This window comes from Phocoena phocoena, chromosome 6 (genome assembly GCF_963924675.1).
Source record: "Phocoena phocoena chromosome 6, mPhoPho1.1, whole genome shotgun sequence".
NCBI classification, from domain to species: Eukaryota; Metazoa; Chordata; class Mammalia; order Artiodactyla; family Phocoenidae; genus Phocoena; species Phocoena phocoena.
Genome location: NC_089224.1, coordinates 58,359,130 through 58,382,033, shown reverse-complemented (window position 1 = coordinate 58,382,033; position 22,904 = coordinate 58,359,130).

Below are 22,904 nucleotides of genomic sequence, written 5' to 3'. Positions count from 1 at the left end.
GGGAAAAAGATATTCCATGCAAATGGAAATCAAAAGAAAGCTGGAGTACCAATACTCATATCAGATAAAATAAACTTTAAAGTAGAGAAGTTACAAGAGGCAAGGAAGGCCACTACATAATGAACAAGGGATCAATCCAAGAAAAAGATATAAAAATTATAAATATAGATGCAGCCAATATAAAAGCACCTCAATACATAAGGCAACTGCTAAGAGCTAAAAAAGAGGAAATTGACAGTAACACAATAATAGTGGGGGACTTTAACACCTCGTTTACACCAATGGACAGATCATCCAAACAGAAAATCAATAAGGAAACACAAGCTTTAAATGACACAATAGACCAGATAGATTTCATTGATATTTATAGGACATTCCATCCAAAAACAGGAGATTACACTTTCTTCTCAAGTGCGCATGGAACATTCTCCAGGATAGATCACATCTTGGGTCACAAATCAAGCCTCAGTAAATTTAAGAAAATTGAAATCATATCAACCATGTTTTGTGAACACAACACTATGAGATTAGAAATCAATTACAGGGGAAAAAACATAAAAAACACAAACACAAGGAGGCTAGACAATACGTTACTAAATAACCAAGAGATCACTGAAGAAATTAAAGAGGAAACCAAAAAATACCTAGAGACAAATGACAATGAAAACAGGACAATCCAAAACCTATGGCATGCAGCAAAAGCAGTTCTAACAGGGAAGTTTATCGCAATACAAGCCTACCTCAAGAAACAAGAAAAATCTCAAATAAACAATGTAACCTTACACCTAACGGAACTAGAGAAAGAAAAACAAACAAAACCCAAAGTCAGCAGAAGGAAAGAAATCATAAAGATCAGAGCAGAAATAAATGAAATAGAAACAAAGAAAACAATAGCAAAGATCAATAAAACTAAAAGCTGGTTCTTTGAAAAGATAAACAACATTGATAAACCATTAGCCAGACTCATCAAGAAAATGAGGGAGAGGACTCAAATCAATAAAATTAGAAATGAAAATGGAGAAGTTACAACAGACACCACAGAAATACAAAGCATCCTAAGAGACTACTACAAGCAACTCTATGACAATAAAATGGACAACCTGGAAGAAATGGACAAATTCTTAGAAAGGTATAACCTTCCAAGACTGAACCAGGAAGAAATACAAAATATGAACAGACCAATCAGAAGTAATGAAATTGAAACTGGGATTAAAAATCTTCCAAAACAAAAGTCCAGGACCAGATAGCTTCACAGGTGACTTCTATCAATCATTTAGAGAAGAGCTAACACCCATCCTTCTCAAACTCTTCCAAAAAATTGCAGAGGAAGGAACACTCCCAAACTCATTCTATGAGGCTACCATCACCCTGATACCAAAACCAGACAAAGATACTACAAAAAAAGAAAATTACAGACCAGTATCCCTGATGAATATAGATGCAAAAATCCTCAACAAAATACTAGCAAACAGAATCCAACAACACATTAAAAGGATCATACAGCATGATCAAGTGGGATTTATCCCAGGGATGCAAAGATTCTTCAAAATATGCAAATTAACCAATGTGATACACCATATTAACAAATTGAAGAATAAAAACCATGTGATCATCTCAATAGACGCAGAAAAAGCTTTTTGACAAAAGTCAACACCCATGTATGATAAAAACTCTTCAGAAAGTGGGTATAGAGGGAACCTACCTCAACATAATAAAGGCCATGTATGACAAATCCACAACTAACATCATTCTCAATGATGAAAAACTGAAAATATTTCCTCTAAGATCAGGAACAAGACAAGGATATCCACTCTCGCCACTATTTTTCCACATAGTTTTGGAAGTCCTAGCCACGGCAATCAGAGAAGAAAAAGAAATAAAAGGAATACAAATTGGAAAAGAAGAAGTACAACTGTCACTGTTTGTTGATGACATGATACTATACATAGAAAATCCGAAAGATGCAACCAGAAAACGACTAGAGCTAACCAATGAATTTGGTAAAGTTACAGGATACAAAATTAATGCACAGGAATCTCTTGCATTCCTATACACTAACGATGAAAATTCTGAAAGAGAAATTAAGGAAACACTCCCATTTACCATTGCAACAAAAAGAATAAAATACCTAGGAATAAACTTAAGGGAGGCAAAAGACCTGTATGCAGAAAACTGTAAGACACTGATGAAAGAAATTTAAAAAGATATAAACAGATGGAGAGATATACCATGTTCTTGTATTGGAAGAATCAATATTGTGAAAATGACTACACTACCCAAAGCAATCAGATTCAATGCAATCCCTAAAAAATTACCAATGGTATTCTTTACAGAACTAGAACAAAAAATCTTAAAATTTGTATAGAGACACAAAAGACCCCGAATAGCCAAAGCAGTCCTGAGGGAAAAAAATGGAGCTGGAGGAATCAGACTCCCTGACTTCAGACTATACTACAAAGCTATAGTAATCATGACAATATGGTACTGGCACAAAAACAGAAATATAAATCAATGGAACAGGATAGAAAGCCCAGAGATAAACCCACACACCTATGGTCAACTAATCTATGACAAAGGAGACAAGGATATACAATGGAGAAAAGACAGTCTCTTCAATAAGTGGTGCTGGGAAACTGGACAACTACATGTAAAAGAATGAAATTAGAACACTCCCTAACACCATACACAAAAATAAACTCAAAATGTATTAGAGACCTAAACGTATGACCGGACACTATAAAACTCTTAGAGGAAAACATAGGAAGAACACTCTTTGACATAAATCACAGCAAGATCTTTTTTGATCCACCTCCTAGAGTAATGGAAATAAAAACAAAAATAAACAAATGGGACCTAATGAAACTTAAAAGCTTTTGCAAAGTAAAGGAAACTACAACCAAGACAAAAAGACAACCCTCAGAATGAGAGAAAATATTTGCAAACGAATCAATGGACAAAGAATTAATCTCCAAAATATATATATAGCTCATGCAGCTCAATATTAAAAAAACAAACAACCCAATCCAATAATGGGCAGAAGACCTAAATAGACATTTCTCCAAAGAAGACATATAGATGGCCAAGAAGCACATGAAAAACTGCTCAACATCACTACTTATTAGAGAAATGCAAATCAAAACTACAAGGAGGTATTACCTCACACCAGTTAGAATGGACATCATCAGAAAATCTACAAATAACAAATGCTGGAGAGGGTGTGCAGAAAAGGGAACCCTCTTGCATTATTGGTGGGAATGTAAATTGATATAGCCACTATGGAGAACAGTACGGAGGTTCCTTAAAAAATTAAAAATAGAATTACCATATGACCCAGAAATCCCATTACTGGGCATATACCCAGAAAAAACCATAATTCAAAAAGACAATGCACCCCATTGTGCACTGCAGCACTGTTCACAAGAGCCAGGTCATGGAAGCAACCTAAATGCCCATCGACAGATGAATGGATAAAGATGTGGTACATATATACAATGGAATATTACTCAGCCATAAAAAGTAATGAAATTGGTTCATTTGTAGAGGCTTGGATGGATCTAGAGAGTGTAATACAGAGGGAAGTAAGTCAGAAAGCGAAAAACAAATGTTGTATATTAACGCATATATGCAGAACCTGGAAAGTTTACTTTTTTTTAACCTTCAAAATGTGGATGATAGTAGCAGCTAATTTATTGGGTTTTTATAAGAATTAAATACATTAATACCTGTAAAGTACTTCTATTAGTGTGTGGCACAGAATATGTTCAGTAGAAGCATTTGTTAAATAAAATTTAAAAATAATAAAGCGTCTACATACAGTTGGTGCTCAATGAATATTTGATGAATAAATTAATTTCTTGATGAATGAGATTGACTTAATTGCCCTTCTCCTGTTCAAGTGCTCTTGTTCCAGGCCAGCTCATATACTCCTTTAGCCTCTATTGACTACCCCTGGGTCAGTTTTGCACTCCAAGCCATTTGCTGGGCTAGGAGTTTGGGTATTTTGCTACCAACAAAATGGCATACGTAGAAGGACTCCCTTAAAAGAGGGCTCTGGGGCTTCCCTGGTGGCGCAGTGGTTGAGAATCCGCCTGCTGATGCAGGGGAAACGGGTTCGTACCCCGGTCCGGGAAGATCCCACATGCCGTGGAGCAGCTAGGCCCGTCAGTCATGGCTGCTGAGCCTGCGCATCCGGAGCCTGTGCTCCGTAACGGGAGAGGCAACAACAGTGAGAGGCCGGCGTACAGCAAAAAAAAAAAAAAAAAAAAAAAAGAGGGCTCTGGAAGTGGTAGGTACTCTGGGCATGCCTATCTGGTTCACTGTGAGGACTTCACACCATAGTCAAAGTCATTCCTCCCCTCCAATGGCTGAGCTGTTGGTTACACATTCATGCAACCAACTCTTCCCTTAGGGCACTTCTTTCCCTGAAGGGTACTCTGTCTCCTAGGTTGAAATGTGCCTGGTGATCTCTCACTGGCCTGCCAAATAGGCTCAGTCCTCTCTTTCTCTCAGTGTTAACAGAATGCTGAGACTCTTGTGATACAGCTCCCTTCCTTCTTCCTGTCATTCTTTAACCTTCTTCAACTCAGGGACCTTGAGGGTCTAGAAAAGAGACCTCTTCTACTGTGTACTACTGTGCATTCATATGTATATACCTGCATTTGCTCCCTCTCTGGCCTAAAGGTATTTGGATTTTATATTTTCCAGCTAGGAGGCCATATGAGAGCTGGGGATAACACTTCTGAGGCCGCCAATCAGATAACGAGTAGAGCTCTTTATTATTATTTCCCTCTGGCTCCTAAGAGAGCTGAGTTCCAAAGTTATCAGGGAAGAAGTTTTTCAATTTAATTTTCTCAGCAAGTTGAGTCCCTGAAGTCTCACTAGCTGAAATGGAGCAGTGGAGGGAGCTGGCAAGGGAGTCTCCATTATGTGAGTGGGCAGGCCAGGTAATGAGGGCAAAAGTGAGGTCTGCCCAGGGTCGCAGAGAGGAGTGAAAGCGAAGAAGCTATTAGTTTTGGCTGTGGCAGCCTGGGATGGCTGCTATCTGGATGGCTAAATTGTTACATTCTGGAAATTGGCATTTAATTATCCATGCCTTGCAGCCTGGGGGAGCCCCGCCAGACCACTTCCTGGTCCTTTAGGGCAATGTTTCTCCATCAATCTACATGCCAGTATCATCTAGGGAGCTATTTAAACATAGACACTTGGTTCACACTTCATACCCTACATACAAATCATAATCTCTTCGTGTTGGGGTCCAGGAATCTTATGAGTCTTTAATCCACCACAGATGGTGCCAGTGTAGACCGTCATGGGCCAATCTGGGAACTGTGTAGGAAATGGATATTGCCACTTGGAAAAAGCATGGGCCAAAGGAAAAAGTATCAGCTATTTGGTATCCCAAGACCTGGGTTACTACTCTGGATAAGTCATTCAGCCCCTATGAGTTTCACTTTCCTCAGATGTCCGATGGGGATAGTAACACCTGCCTGTCTACTTCATAAAGTTGTTTCAAGGAACAAAGCAGATGAATACATGGAAGAGCTTTGAGAACTGGAAAACAGAACTCAAATATATGATATAAAGCTCTATGGTGGGTAATGCTATTTGTATGCTCTTGATAAGTTTGTAATGAATCTTATAAAACAAATAACCCTGTGTGAATGCCTCCTCTCGTTCTTCCCCATGTACAAAAAATGCACAAGCAAGACAAGTTTATTTAAACTCTTTACACTTCTTTGATCCCACCATCAAGAAGCAATTACTGACTCCAAGATGAAGATGGAAGAAATGAACACATGCATTTATCTCTGTCCTGACCCTAAAGCTTAATAAAATTACAGCTTTTAATGGCATAAAAACATGACAAAGAAATGAGAGAGAAGATAATATTTAAATATTAGAAGCTCAAAAGCCAAGGGAAGAAGTTGAGTCCTAAGCTGGCAGTGGGGGAAAGCCAAGAAGCAATGCAACTTAGCACACAGAACCCTCCTGTTGCCTCAAGGTTCAGGAATTAGTGATTCCATATACATTTAAAAGTAGGGATGAGGGTAGGGCTGAAAATAGAAAAACTGTTGAAAAATTGTTTAAGTAAAAATTAAGAAACAATGTAATGAACACCCCAGAATTCCCACCAAAGACTCAGAAATTGGTGATTCCATGTTCATGTAGAAGTGGAGGTGAAGGTAGAACTGAAGATAGGATAATTGCTCAAAGATTAAGGAGACCCTTTTCCAGTTCCTTGTGTTGGGGGGACTGCCTCTTTTCTGTCCCAAGGAAAGCCTGGAAGTGTGCTTTCTGTAGAGCATAAGACAGAGAACTGTGGGCTAGAGGACAACAGGCGCAACTTAGAGCAGAACCATGCTGGAAACAGGGGGATTAAATAAAAGTTTACAAACTGACTGAGACTCTACCTTCTTCCTTCACTTAGTTCCCAATGTGCTGGAAACTAAGCTTATATTCTACAAACAGGAGAGTGGACTCTAACCCAAGAGAAGAGATCTCAAGATTCTGACACTGGAGATTCCCCCCAAAATGGCCGAGACATTTTACCCAACAGGAAAGCCCAGAGTTGCCAATCCCTTCCTGTGTACACTGAGCTTTCAAATCCTTTTTTTGTGAGGGATCACCAGAGCATCTGATATGAAAGACAGAGACAAAACCAAACAAACAAACAAGAAAACTCAGTGGGAGAAAACTTACTCTATTTAGATAAACTTAACAACAAACAAACACCTCCCTCAAAAATACCCTACCACTAACAGCCCCAAGAAAAGAAGAACGAGATGCTAAAAAAAGGAAAATTCAGAGAACCTAAAAGAGTTCTTGAAAATTGGTATAAATTTAAGTAAATCTCTAAGAAACAGAGCAATACAAAGGATAAAAGGAAAGACAATCAAAAAATAAAAGAACTAGTCCTGGAGGTTAAGCACCCAAACAATTGAAGTTCCAAAAAGAAAATAGAGGCGAAGAAATTGCTAGGAAAATAATTCAAGAAAATGGACTAAAACTTATGGATAGGAATTTTAAATTGTGAGGACAGACTGAGTACCCAGCACTTGGTGCTGAAAAAGAGACATACAAAAGTCATCATTTTGGAATTTCAGAATTGTGGGTACAAAAACTAAGAGTTAAAAACTTCCATGTTTAATACAAAGATTCAACTATTAGAATGGCAGGAAACCTCTCAACAGCAATAATAGAATCTAGAGGACAAGAGAATAAAGAGAAAAATTATTCCCAATCTGGAATTCTTTATCCATCCAAACAATCAATTTAGTTTGAGACAGAAAGATATTTTTCACACTTATAAACACTTAAGTAATTTACCCCTCACGTGCTGTTTCTCATAAAGTTACTGGAGAATGGGTTCTATAGAAATAACAGAGTTAACCAAAAAGAGAAAGACATAGTTTGCTAGTATTCTTAGTTTGCTTCTTCAGTTTATTCTCCATCCTTCTCTATTCCACATAGAGGTCCAGTCCATAGAGACTGACCTCTATGGACTACATGACCTGAGCTCTTTTGCTGGTGATTTACAATTGGGCTTGACCAACAGAGATGCTGGCAGGAGATAAGGATGAAGAAACTAAGATGGTAATATTTATTGCCCATGCTTTCTCCCTGCTGGGCTTCAGTTTGACATAGGCTATATTCGACCTAAGACCATGACTCCCATTGGGTGACCCTTCTCCCGCGGCTATAGCTCTTACCAGGTTCAGATAACAGTTCCCTCTCTTTGCCATTATGGATTTCTACTCCCACTGTGTAGCAGATCTAGAGACCAACCAGTCCAGACTTGAATAGGTCAAAAGTCTCTGGGAGAGATTTCATCAAGAAGATGAAAACAACAGAATTCCTAATGTGCTTGTAGGTATTGAGAAAAGAGATACACAACTGGAGGGCAGATCTGAATTAGGATCAAGAGCATGAAAAGCAAGGAAATGAAAAAACAAACATTATAAATACTGAGTTCAGGAAAAACAAAAACTTGTGCTGGGGAGGAAAAGTAATTGTAGTATACTACATGGCTCAGCTATAGCACTTATATAGTCATAACTGAGCTAAAATAGATCTAACCAAAATTACCATATGACTTACTGGGAATAGAGGTAAACAAGAAATGGTGTGTGTTGGTTGGTGAGAGCTGGTGATAGTGGTGGTAACAAATGAGATTTACATTCTCATCTTCCATAATGAGAAGTCAGTAAATAATACTGAAAACTTAAAAACCAAAGAAATAGCATAAAATAATATAAATAGCAGAATTAATCTATAATCAGATTACGTAAAGTAATACCAAAAGAATCAATTAAAAGAGGTGAAAAGAATTGCCTCCGGGAGAAGGTAATAGTGAGGTGGAGAGTTGTTGGTTGTGTTTTGCCTTTTAACAAGACATAGAGAACTACTGTCTCTAAAGTATGATCAGGTATACATTTGATAAAAATAAAACTAATTTTTCTTTAAAAAGGGGGGAAAGCAACTAACCTTCTAATTCTTTTTATTCCCATCTCAAATACTAGAACTCCCTAAATTCTCATGCTGCCTTCCTGAAGAACAAAACTCAAAACAAAAATGTCCAGGTAACAAACTGAAGGAGAAAAACCATATGATAATCTCAATAGATGCAGAAACAGCTTTCAAAAAAATTCAACACCCATTCAACACCCTCCAGAAGTGGGCATAGAGGGAACTAATCTCAACATAATAAAGGCCAGATATGACAAACCCACAGCCAACGCTGTTCTCAATGGTGAAAAACTGAAACCATTTCCACTAAGATCAGGAACAAGACAAGGTTGCCCACTCTCACCACTATTATTCAACATAGTTGTGGAAGTTTTAGCCACAGCAATCAGAGAAGAAAAGGAAATAAAAGGAATCCAAATCAGAAGAGAAGAAGTAAAACTGTCACTGTTTGAAGATGACATGATACTATACATAGAGAATCTTAAAGATGCTACCAGAAAAACTACTAGAGCTAGTCAAAGTATCTGGTAAAGTAGCAGGATACAAAATTAATGCACAGGAATCTCTTGCATTCCTATACACTAAGGATGAAAAATCTGAAAGAGAAATTAAGGAAACATTCCCATTTACCACTGCAACAAAAAGAATAAAATACCTAGGAATAAATCTACCTAAGGAGACAAAAGACCTGTATGCACAAAACTATAAGACACTGATGAAATAAATTAAAGATGATACAAATAGATGGGGAGATATACCATGTTCTTGGATTGGAAGAACCAACATTGTGAAAATGACTATACTACCCAAAGCAATCTACAGATTCAACGCAATCCCTAACAAACTATCAATGGCATTTTTCACAGAACTAGACAAAAAATTTCACAATTTGTATGGAAACACAAAAGACCCCGAATAGCTAAAGCAATCTTGAGAAAGAAAAATGGAGCTGGAGGAAACAGGCTCCCTGACTTCAGACTATGCGACAAAGCTACAGTAATCAAGACAGTATGGTACTGACATAAAAACAGAAATACAGATGAATGAAACAGGATAGAAAGATGAGAGATAAACCCATGCACATATGGTCACCTTATTTTTGATAAAGGAGGCAAGGATATCCAATGGAGAAAAGACAGCCTCTTCAATAAGTGGTGCTGGGAAAACTGGACAGCTACATCTAAAAGAATGAAATTAGAATGCTCCTTAACACCATACACAAAAATAAACTCAAAATGGATTAAAGACCTAAAGGTAAGACCGGACACTAAAACTCTTAGAGGAAAACAGAGGCAGAACACTCTATGACATAAATCACAGCAAGATCCTTTTTGACCCACCTCCTAGAAAAATGGAAATAAAACTAAACAAATGGGTCCTAATGAAACTTAAAAGCTTTTGCACAGCAAAGGAAACCATAAACAAGACGAAAAGACAACCCTCAGAATGGGAGAAAATATTTGCAAATCAAGCAACTGACAAAGGATTAATCTCCAAAATTTACAAGCAGCTCATGCAGCTCAATATCAAGAAAACAAACAACCCAATCCAAAAATGGGCAGAAGACCTAAATAGACATTTCTCCAGAGAAGATATACATATTGCCGACAAACACATGAAAGGATGCTCAACATCACTAATCATTAGAGAAATGCAAATCAAAACTACAATGAGGTATCACCGCACACCTGTCAGAATGGCCATCATAAAAATCCTACAAAGAATAAATGCTGGAGAGAGTGTGGAGAAAAGGGAACCCTCTTGTGCTGTTGGTGGTAACATAAATTGATACAGCCACTATGGAGAACAGTATGGAGGTTCCTTAAAAAAGTAAAAATAGAACTACCATACGACACAGCAATCCCACTACTGGAAATTCAAAAAGAGTCATGTACCACAATGTTCATTTCAGCTCTATTTACAATAGCCAGGACATGGAAGCAACTTAAGTGTCCATTGACAGATGAATGGATAAAGAAGATGTGGCACATATGTACAATAGAATATTACTCAGCCATAAAAAGAAACGAAATTGAGTTATTTGTAGTGAGGTGGATAGACCCAGAGTCTGTCATACAGAGTGAAGTAAGTCATAAAGAGAAAAACAAATACCGTATGCTAACACATATATATGGAATATATTAAAAAAAAAAAAGGTCATGAAGAACCTAGGGGCAGGAGGGGAATAAAGATGCAGACCTACTAGAGAATGGACTTGAGGACACGGGGAGGGGGAAGGGTAAGCTGGGACAAAGTGAGAGAGTGGCATGGACATATATACACTACCAAACGTAAAATCGATAGCTAGTGGGAAGCAGCCCCATTGCACAGGGAGATCAGCTCCATGCTTTGTGACCTCCTGGAGGGGTGGGATAGGGAGGGTGGGAGGGAGATGCAAGAGGGAGGGGATATGTGGATATATGTATACGTATAGCTGATTCACTTTGTTATATAGCAGAAACTAACACACCATTGTAAAGCAATTATACTCCAATAAAGATGTTTAAAAAAAAAAAAAAAGTCCCAGGAACAAGGAGGTACAGAAGAGAGGAAGGCTTTGTTTTGGGGTGGCTGAAAACCCGCCAGTGACAGGGTGGGAGGCCAGATGGAATCTGTAACCCAAGGAAGCTAAAAGTAAAAATAATCAAAGGACCCAAACAGAACAGGCTGAACTGTTCTATATATCAAGAGGTAACCCTAGAGGAAGGAGCCCTGGAATTGTACAGAAAGCCAAGTTCCTTTAGTAGGGCTTCAAATCTGCTGCCAAGCTTTTGGCAGCTAAAAACCCAAACTGGGGCATGAACTGTTAGAAAGTCCTTATGATCAGAGAGAATTGTGGAAAGTTCCTCAGGGGAGGCGGAAGAGCTTTTCTTAGCAGTAAAATCTCAAAGAAATATCTAACATGGGGCTTTTATAGGAGACGTTCTGTGATGTAGGTGACAGACAAGGCCATCAATAACACCGCTGCTGCAGGAAGTGTAGGGGATGAGTTGCCTGGGGCTTCCTTTGACAAAAGCCTAAGGCAGGGAGCTCTGCAGGGGTTAACATTAAGAGCTAGCAGCCTGGATGTGGGGTTTGATCAGAGAAGTGCCCAACGATGTCTGGCTCTGGGGTTGCCTGAGTATCAAAGACAGAAGAATATGTTTTTAAAAATCTGAGAAACACGGAGACTGATGTGAACAGCAAATGAAGCAGATATTGTGAGCAATTTTAAAGCTAGAAAAGTAAATCAGGAAAGTGAGAGGAGCATCCCGTGGGTATGAGGATAGCCAGGCTGTCCCAAGGCTGCCTGGCGAGGAACTGATCTAAGGTTTAGACAGAAAGAGCTCTGCTTCCCCAGGGACTGGAGAAAGACAAGGAAAGCCCCAGGTAATTGGGAACTAGTCACTGAAGGCTTGAACCTGCTGCCTTGGGAATGAAGCACAGGGCCAGGGTGTTCTGGGCTTGATGACTAAGAAGGGGTGGCTTAATTGTGTCCTGTGTCCCTTCTCAGTGTATTATTATACCCAGAGTATTGTAAACTTGGCAGAAAAATTGTTATGCCTTTGATATGCTTGCATTTCAAAGGGAGAGTTGAAAAAGTAGAGAGTCTTCTGGAATCACTGACCTTAAAGGCATTGTGGAAGCTAAGAGGAGGACAAGTTTTATTCTAATTTGGGTCAGAGAGGCTTCTTTATTTTTAAACATCTTTATTGGAATATAATTGCTTTACAATGGCGTGTTAGTTTCTACTGTATAACAAAGTGAATCAGCTATACATATATCCCCATATCCCCTCCCTCTTGCATCTCCCTCCCACCCTCTCTACCCCACCCCTCTAGGTGGTCACAAAGCACTGAGCTGATCTCCCTGTGCTATGGGGCTGTTTCCCACTAGCTATTTATCAGAGAGGCTTTTGGATTTAAGGCTTGAATGATGTGGAGGATGTTGACACTGGTGGATGCACAGACAGCCAAGGACTCAGGGACAGGAAAGATAACAGTGGGGGCATGGTCAGGTATGGCTAGAGCATCAGGTGTCTGAAGAAAGTTGAGAAAGATGAGGATTGAAAGCAAGGACATGCTTTGGAGAGTCTTGAATGTCAGGCCAGAGAGCAGCATGTATCTGGTGGCTGGAGCCAGCTCTGAGGGACAATGGTAGGACTGCACATTCAAAAGTAGGGTGGTAGTGGTGGTATATGTGTGTTAGGAATGAGACTTCTCTCTCCTCTGTCCATTGCCTAAATACCATGGCTAATGTCTCGAGCAGCCATACTGTAACCTCCTTAACAACTGCTAACATTATTGGAACTCACACTATAAGTCCAGGCAGTACTGGGTGCCTTGCATTTCTTATTGTTTTATGATAATTTTATAGCAAATGAAGGCTGATAACAGTTGGGCATTTTGCTCAAGATGACAGAGCTGGTAATGATGGAACTGGGCTCAGAACTCAGCCCTTGCTTTTTTGTTCATTAGCACTTTAATGCCATCCTTACACTCAGAACCCTTTTTTTGATAGTCTCATTGAACCCAAAGATCAGTTCAGAGCAAGTGCTCAAAATATGCCTCTTGGATCTCTGACTGCCATAGTAGGATGTTGCGAAGACCAGCTTGGCTCAGGTAAGGGGGACTACTACCTTAGAGACAGGATGGGATTCAGTTGCTAGGGGTAGTAACTCATGTCTCCCCGCCTGTTTTCCCTGCCCCCTCCCAGGCCCAGGAAACTCAACTAGGACCTTTTGAAGACCCACTTCTGGGGACAAGGCTTAGAAGGGCAGGGGAGTGGCTGCCTGCCTCTTGGTGGGTCTGTGGGAAAGGGCCCTAGCTCTGCTCTTGGCTTCTAGACATCTAGTTAGAGAAGGGACTAGGCCATAATAGTGCCCTTTAACTTGTTTTTTAAATTGAGGTATAGCTGATTTACCATATTAGTTTCAGGTATACAACATAGTGATTCAAAATTTTTAGAGATTATTCTCCATTTAAAGTTACTATTAAATATTGGCTATATTCCCTGTTCTGTACAATGTATCCTAGTATCTTATTTATTTTATCCATAGTGGTTTGCCCTTTAACTCTTGAGGCAACTGTTCCTGAGGGCTATGGCCTCAGCAGCGCTAAGTTGATGTCGGCTGAGAGTTCAGGCGCAGCCAAAGGGGTCTATCAGTGGAGACATTAGCACTGGGATGTTCTGTTCTCAGTTCCTGAGTCAGGGTGGGGCCGGGAGGCAGTGATGCGGACTTCTTATGATAATTCCTATCTCCTTGCAGGAAGCCTGGCCACTTGGTCAGGGAATAGGAAATTACACAGGCTTTCTCCCTACCTCCTATTATGGTGTCTAAAATTCCATTACTAGAAATCTATATACTTTCTGCCTTTTGGAACATCCTATTAAAATGCAGCTCCCCGGGGCAAAGACTATATTTTAAGTACCTATTAACTGACTTCTCAGGTAGGAATATTTGAGTGGGATAATTATGGGAAACTAGAGTAAGAGCTTTAAGGGGAAAGGATGGAGGTGGACTTGAAGAACTGGGTTACTAACAGCAACAGGAGTGGAAGGACATTGAATGTAGAATTTCAAGGCACTTAGGGGCAGCTCTACATAACCATGTCAGTAATGACAGGTTCTAGAACTTAAATAGAACAAAATACATCATCCAAAAAGTTTTTAAGCCAGGGATAGCTAGGGAATTCATTTACCCACCAATCCACCCATCCACCCATCCATCCATCCATCCATCCATCCATCCATCCATCCATCTATCCACCCATACTTCAAGCCTTTAACAAGGGCCTACTTTATGCCAGGTGCTGAAAGAGCTACTTAGATGATTTAGACATGATCTCTTTCCTCTAGGAGTTTCAAGTCTGGTGGGAGAAGAGATAAGATATATGTAAAAATGGTCTCCAAACAAGATAGTGTTAAGACAGGGACAGGTAAAGCACTCCAGGAATTCCAAGGTGGGCAAGCCCAGACACACTGGGCGAAGCTTCCTAGAGTAGGTGGCATCTGAGCCGGGCCTTGAAGAGTGGGTAGGATCCCAGCATGTGGAGCCAATGAAGGGCATCTGGACATAGGAAGGACGTAAGGAAAGAAAAGGAGACAGGAAATTTCAGGGTATACTGGGGGCCTAGGAAGGGCCTATGTGGCGTCACAGAGCTTGTTCAAGATTGGAGAAAAGGCTGGAAGGACCCAGAGGTTTGGCTCAGGGTAGTCTCTGTTCTCAGGAAGGGGATGCTTTGCTGTTATGCCTGGGAAAGCTTGCGAAGGGCTGGTGATGGTGGCAGGGCTTTGTGCAATGGAAAGGGTGGAAGGAAGGGTGGGAAGGGTGCTTAGAGTCAGACAGACCCCAGTGGGATTTTCACTTTGTCTTTTTGCTTTGCTGAGAAATTAAGAGCAAGCTATTATTAGGTTTGCTGTTCCTTCACTTTTCCCATCTCTAAATCTCTGTTTCTTAATAGAAAACATTTAACATATCTAGGCCTAAAATCTTTTCAAAACTCCTGGGGCTGGAGGCTATGGCTCCATGATACTCCTCAAGATTTTTAGCACTTGTGAGTTCCAGAGGGGGCCGAGCAGTTTCTGTTTCAACTCTCTTGTGCCCTGCCTGTCAGAGAATGGGCACATCCCTCTGGGTGGCGGAAGTGACATGATTAGCAGGGGACCAAGTGATTCTTCCCATTCATGCTCTGGATCTTGAATGTAGAGCAAAATTTCAGTCTTAGAGCGGGGATTGAGCCTGGGCAGGGGCAGCCCCCATGTTGAGAACTGGCTCAGGATGACTTGCAAGAAGAAGGCAGTCAGGGTACCAGAGGTTAGAAGCCTGGTTTGTCATTATTTATAACAGTGAAAAATTGGAAACAACCTAAATGTCCAAGAAGAAGAGATTGATAAAAGAAATTATGGAAGAGGCAGGCTCTGAAATACTGTGAGACCATGGTATTGATCTACATTTATTTATGAAGTAATATTATTATAATAGAGCCAATCAAGATTTTAAGACAGCATACATAGTATGAGCCCATTACAAATATCTGTTATGTTCCCTTCTATTACAATTAACAAAAGTTCATTAGCCTAGAAAAGATGCATTGCTCTACTTGTGTAAAAATCCTATTCATTCTATCTCCTCTAGGGCACGGGTCCAGTGATTCTGTCCTCTTTTTAGCATTATCCTTTCCCCTTCTCCTTTGGATAATTACCATTACCTTAAAGATGTGCCATACTATGACTTATCCAAAAAACTAAAACAAAATATCAAGACTTTCTTGACTCCTCCAACTCCTACCAGTTATCATGTCATCTCTCTGCTTCCCTTCATAGCAAAACTTTTTGAAACATTTATATTTGCCTCTATGTCCTCTCCAGTCACTCTTTCTTAAATTCACTCTGATCATGTTTTTGTTCCTACTGCTCCACCAAAACTACTCTTGTGAAGTCATCATTGCCAAATTTGGTTCTACTATGTCAATCAAATGCTCAACTTCCTCTCCTCATCTTATTTAACCTTTCAGCAGCCTTGTTCTAGTTGATCACACCTGTTTATGACACTTTCTTTATTTGGCTTCTGGGACATCAAACCCTCCTGGTTTTCCCCTTACCTCTCTGGCGGTTCTTTCTTAGATGATTTTGCAGATACCCCTAATTTTCCTCACTTTTTAATGTACTTTTATGTTGCTTTGCTCCAGGGTTTAGTCCCTGAATCTTTTCTATACTTCTATAAGTGATCTCCTCCAGGTCTATGGTTTTAAACACCAACAATATACTGTGAATTTCAAAATGATATTTCTAGTCCCAACACATCTCTACTTGCATGCTTAATAGGCATCTGAAACCTAAATTCCCCAAATGGAACCTTTGGTTTTCCCTGGAGCTGCTCCTTCTATGCTCTACAACCCATAAAGCATCCCTCTATCTACTCAGGTCATCTTGACTCCTAGGTTTCTCTCACATTTCACACCAATGTATCGGCCAATTCCACTGGTACTCTCTGAAATCTGCTCTAAATGCCAGCAACATGTTAGAACATTTTCTGAATCTATTTCTCATCACTCTACAACTCTCATCTAGTCTAAGTTACCAATATCGTTCTTTTTCCAGTCCTACCTGATCACACTGCCTCCTCTTATGCTTTCCCGAAAAAGCAACCACACTCATTCTTTTAAGACATTCACCTCTGCTTACAACACTCCAGTGACTTTTATCACACGGGATAAAATCTAAAGTCCTTACCATGCTCACAAGACCCTGTGATCCAGCCCCTGCTACCTCTCTGACGTCATCTCCTACCCTTTTCTCATGACCACTGCTTCCCACCTATACTAGCTTCTTGGCTGTTCCTTGATCATGCCCAGAACATTCCTGCTTTAGGATCTGTGCATTCGCTATTCCCCTGCTTGAAATCAAGTCTCTTCTCTCAGATTCCTGCTGAGCTAGCTCTATTTCTGTAGGTAATTCTCAAATATTCCTTAATCAAAGAAGTATTTTCTGACCTGTCATTCCTTACATAATATCTCTCCTTTATGTTGCTTTCTGTCTCCTATCAGTATCCCTTATGTGGTGTAGGAGTTGTGCCTAACTTGAGGAGGTCATTCACCTCGGCTGCAATGTGACTGGCCCCTCCAGAGGCCTGCAGTGCACAACCTGCATAGTTGTATATGGCACACATGCTAACACATGTAATAGCGTAAATGTATTCATTTATTTCTTTATTTTCTGATTCCCCCACTGCGATGTAACCTCCTCCAGAATGGGGACTTGGAGTATCCCAGCATGTGGAACAGGACCTACAACATAGCAGATGTTCAAAAATTATTTGGTATATGAATTAATATGTGCTTGGGGTATGTGTGCGTCTATATGGATGTATGGGGGAAAATGTTTAAAAAGAAATACACCAAATTTTGATAGTGATTATATCTGAGCAATGGAATTACATGTGATTTTTCACTGTCTTCTTTATACTTTCCTTAGGGCACGGACATTTTAAAAAGAATATATTATTTTTATAAAGATGAAGGCATTGTGGAGTCAGATAAACCTGAGATTGAATCCTGGCTCCATTTTTTACTTGTGTAAACTTGGGCAAACTTATTACCATCTCTGTGTCTCTTTAAAATGGAGATAATATTCAAATCATTGGGTTGCTGTGAGAATTAAAGAAAATATGTGTGTCAAAGCTTGGCACAGCATCTGTCTGAAAGTAAGCCTGTAGTAAATAGTATTCCCACTCTTCCTCTGAAGTATTATTGTTTTTATTATTCTTTTGGGGGAGGAGATCACTGAGATGTAAACAAGAGCCCCTAAGCCATGAGGGACTAATGGGTCTATGTTTAACCCCAAGTGTCCTTCCCTGACGGCTGATGGGAGTCATTAAACTGGATTGACACCAAAGGCACTGCAGTGTGGTGAGTGAATGAAGGAACACCCAGGTTGGTGTCATTCGCATCTCATGAAGACTCATCATTAATAGGATTTTAAATCGTTCAGGACTTCTATACCCTTATCTATTTTCTGTGGATAATAGCAGTAAGATGGGCTGCATGGGCTGCAAGACAAGGGAGGGATTCTATCCCCTATTCTTCACTGGGCCTGGGAATACTGGAAGCCCAGGTGAAGAATGACTGAGGTGCTGGGAGCAATCTACAGGAGCTCTAGTGTCTGCTGGAGGGAAGACAAGCTGCAGGGGAGCCTGTCAGAAGCCCAGTGTGCACACCTTGGGCCAAGTGCCAGAGCCAGAAGAACTTCTCTTCCCTGGCCCAGAGACCTAGGGGCACAAGCTCCAATCTCATCATGCCATCCTTTAGCTCAAACAGCAGAGAACAGATGTTCCATTAATAGATTTATGGTGATATTTATCTTGGTCAAAACTCATGCTCATGTCCATTACAACGATGAACTTCACTGGTCACCTGCTGGCTTTCTGGAGAGCCCACCAGAGAATGTTTTAGCCAATGGCTCAGTTGTTAACTCTGGCAACACTTCTGGCCTGAATCCTGCTACCTCCCGCCATAGGAAACTCAGTTAAATTAATTTAGAGTGAAACCTTAAGGTTCTGCTTCCTCTCTCTCCTTTAAAACTGCAACAAGCCTTAAGCAGGATCCCTTCCTTTGTTCTCTGACCCATCCTCACTCCTATAGGATTTCCAAAGCCATTCTAAGCAGAATATGTCCCAAACCCTTAAGAGTATCAACAAGAAGAATTAGGAAAAGAAGATAAACAAAACTTAAAGTCATTAGAAGGAAGGAAATAATAAAGATCAAAGAGGAAATAAATAAAATAGAGATTAAAAAACAATTTTAAAAAATCAATAAAACCAAGAGCTGGTTCTTTGGAAGTGTAAACAAAATTGACAAACATCTGGCCAGGCTCACCAAGAAGAAAAGAAAGAAGAACAAAATAAACAAAATAAGAAATGAAAGAGGAGAAATCACAACTGATACTGCAGACATACAAAAAACCATAAGAGAATACTATCAACAATTATATGCCAACAAATTTGACAACCTAAAAGAAAATGGACAACTTTCTAGAAACACACAGCCCACCAAGACTGAATCAACAAGTAGATAACTTGAACAGACCAATCACTAGAAATGAAATAGAATCTGAAAACAAAACAAAACAAACTCCCTACAAACAAAAGTCCAGGACCAGATAGCTTCACTGGGGAATTCTACTAAACATACAAATAAGAACCTATACTGATCCTTCTCAAACTCTTCCAAAAGGTTGAAAAGGAAGGAATACTCACAAAGACCTTCTATGAAGCCACCATCACCCTGATACCAAAACCAAAGATACTACCAAAAAAGAAAATTACAGGCTAATATCTTTGATGAATATAGAGGCAAAAATTCTCAACAAAATATTAGCAAACTGAATCCAACAACACATAAAAGGTCATACACCATGATCCAGTTGGATTCACCCCAGGGTCACAAGGATGGTTCAGCATATGCAAACCAATCAATGTGATACACCACATGAACAAAAGAACGGACAAAAACCACATGATCATCTCAGTACATGCAGAAAAAGCATTTGATAAAATTCAACATCCAGTCATGATAAAAACCCTTACAAAAGTGGGTATACAGGGAAGATATCTCAACATAATAAAAGCTATTTATGATAAACCCACAGCCAGTATAATACTCAATGGTGAAAAGCTGAAAGCCTTTCTGTTAAAATCTGGAACAAGACAAGGATACCCACTCTCACCCCTTCTATTCAACATAGTACAATATTAGAAGTGCTACTTACAGCAATCAGACAAGAAAAAGAAATAAAAGGTATTCAAATTGGTAGGAAAGAGGTAAAATTGTCATTACATGCAGATGACATGATACTATATGTAGAAAACCCTAAAGACTCCACACAAAAACTACTAGAACTGATGAATGAATTCAGCAGGGTAGCAGGCTAAAACATTAACATACAGAAATCGGTTGCATTTCTTTACACCAAGAATGAAGTATCAGAAAGGGAATGTAAACAAACAATCCCTTTTAAAACTGGATCAAAAAAATAAAATACTTAGGAATAAATCTGACCAAGGAGGTGAAAGACTTATATGCTGAGAACTACAAAACATTAATAAAGGAAATTAAAGATGATTCAATGAAATGTAAAGATATCCCATGCTCCTGAATTGGAAGAATTAATATTGTTAAAATGGCCAGACTCCCCAAAGCAATCCACAGATTTAATGTGATCCCTATCAAATCACCCAACATCTTTCACAGAACTAGAACAAATAATCCTAAAATTTATAAGGAAGCATAAAAGACCCAGAATTGCCAAAGCAATCCTGAGGAAAAAGAACAAAGCAGGAGGCATAACCCTCCCAGACTTCAGACAATACTACAAAGCTGTAGTAATCAAGACAGTGTGGTATTGGCACAAAAACAGACATACAGATCAATGGAGCAGAGTAGAGAGCCCAGGGAAAAACCTACACACCTATGGTCAATTAATCTTTAACAAAAGAGGCAAGAATATAAAATGGGAAAAAGACAGTCTCTTTAGCAAGTGGTGCTGGGGAAGTTGGACAGCTGCAAGTAAATCAGTGAAGTTAGAATACACCCTCACATCATGCACAAAAATAAACTCAAAATGGCTTAAAGACTTAAGCATAAGCTATGAAACCATAAAACTCCTAGAAGACAACACTGGCAAAACATTCTCTGACATAAATCGTACAAATATTTTCTTAAGTCAGTCTCCCAAGGCAATAGAAATAAAAGAAAAATAAACAAACAGGACATAATCAAACTTATAAGCTTTTGCACAGCAAGGGAAACCATAATAAAAATGAAAAGACAATCTATGGACCGGGAGAAAATATCTGCAAATCATGTGATCAACAAGGGCTTAACTTCCATAATATACAAACAGCTCATATAACTCAACAATAAAAAAACAAACAATTCCATCAAAAAATGGACAGAAGACCTAAATACACATTTCTCCAAAGAAAACATACGGATCGCCAATAGGCACATGTAAAGATGCTCAATGTAGCTAATTATTAGAGAAATGCAATTCAAAACTATAATGAGGTACCACCTCACAGTGGTTGGAATGGTCATCATTAAAAAGTCTACAAACAAATGCTGGAGAGGGTGTAGAGAAAAGGGAACTCTCTTATACTGTTGGTGGGAATGTAAATTGGTGAAGCCACTGTGGAAAACAGTATGAAAGTTCTTCAAAAAACTAAAAATAGAGTTGCCATATGATCCAGCAATCCCACTTCTGGGCATATACCCAGACAAAACTACAATTCGAAAAGATACAGGCACCCCTATGTTCATAGAAGCACTATTCACAATAGCCAAGACATGGAAACAAGCTAAATGTCCATTGACAGAGGAATGGATAAAGAAGATATGGTATATATAAATATATACAATGGAATATTACTCAGCCATGAAAAAGAATGAAATAATGCCATTTGCAGGATGGACCTAGAGATTATCATACTAAGTGAAGTAAGTCAGAAAGAGAAAGACAAATACCATATTATATCACTTATATGTGGAATCTAAAATGAGATAAAAATCAACATACCTACGAAACAAAAACAGATTCACAGATATAGAGAACAGACTTGTGGTTGCCAAGGTGGGGGGTAGGGAAGGGAAGGAATGGGCATTTGGGATTAGTAGAGACAAATTATTATATATAGAATGGATAAACAACAAGGTCCTACTGTATAGCACAGGGAACTATATTCAATATTCTGTGACTGGTCACCTAGTCTATGACAAAGGGGCCAGAATATACAATGGAGAAAAGACAGCCTCTTCAATTAGTGGTGCTGGGAAAACTAGACAGCTACATGTAAAAGAATGAAATTAGAACACTCCCTAAAGCTATACACAAAAGTAAACTCAAAATGGATTAAAGACCTAAATGTAAGGCTGGATACTATAAAACTCTTAGAGGAAAACATAGGGAGAACACTCTTTGACATAAATAGCAAAGGAAACCATAAACAAGACGAAACGACAACCCTCAGAATGGGAGAAAATATTTGTAAACAAAGCAACTGGCAAAGGATTAATCTCCAAAATATACAAACAGCTCATGCAGCTTAATATCAAAAAAAACCAAACAACCCAATCAAAAAATGGGTGGAACACCTAAATAGACATTTCTCCAAAGAAGACATACAGATTGCCAACAAACACATGAAAAGATGCTCAACATCACTATTAGAGAAACGCAAATCAAAACTATAATGAGGTATCACCTCACACCAGTCAGAATGGCCATCAACAAAAAATTTACAAACAATAAATGCTGGAGAGGGTGTGGAGAAAAGGGAACCCTCATGCATTGTTGGTGGGAATGTAAATTGATACAGCCACTATTGAGAACAGTATGGAGGTTCCCTAAAAAACTAAAAATAGAACTTCTATATGACTCAGCAGTCCCACTACTGGGCATATACCCAGAGAAAACCATAATTCAAAAAGACACATGCACCCCAATGTTCATTGCAGCACTATTTACAATAGCCAGGACATGGAAGCAACCTAAATGTCCATCAACAGAGGAATGGATAAAGATGATGTGGTACATACATACAATGCAATGTTACTCAGCCATAAAAAGGAATGAAATTGGGTCATTTGTAGAGACGTGGATGGAACTAGAGACTGTCATACAGAGTGAAGTAAGTCAGAAAGAGAAAAATATAGTATATTAACATATATGCGGAATCTGAAAGAAATTGGTATAAACGATCTTATTTACAAAGCAGAAAAAGAGACAGATGTAGAGAACATACGTATGGATACTAAGGGGGAAAGGGGGGTGGTGGAATGAATTGGGAGATTGGTATTGACATATATATATATACTATTGATGCTATTTATAAAATAGATGACTAATGAGAACCTAATGTATAGCACAGGGCACTCTACTCAATGCTCTGTGGTGACCTAAAT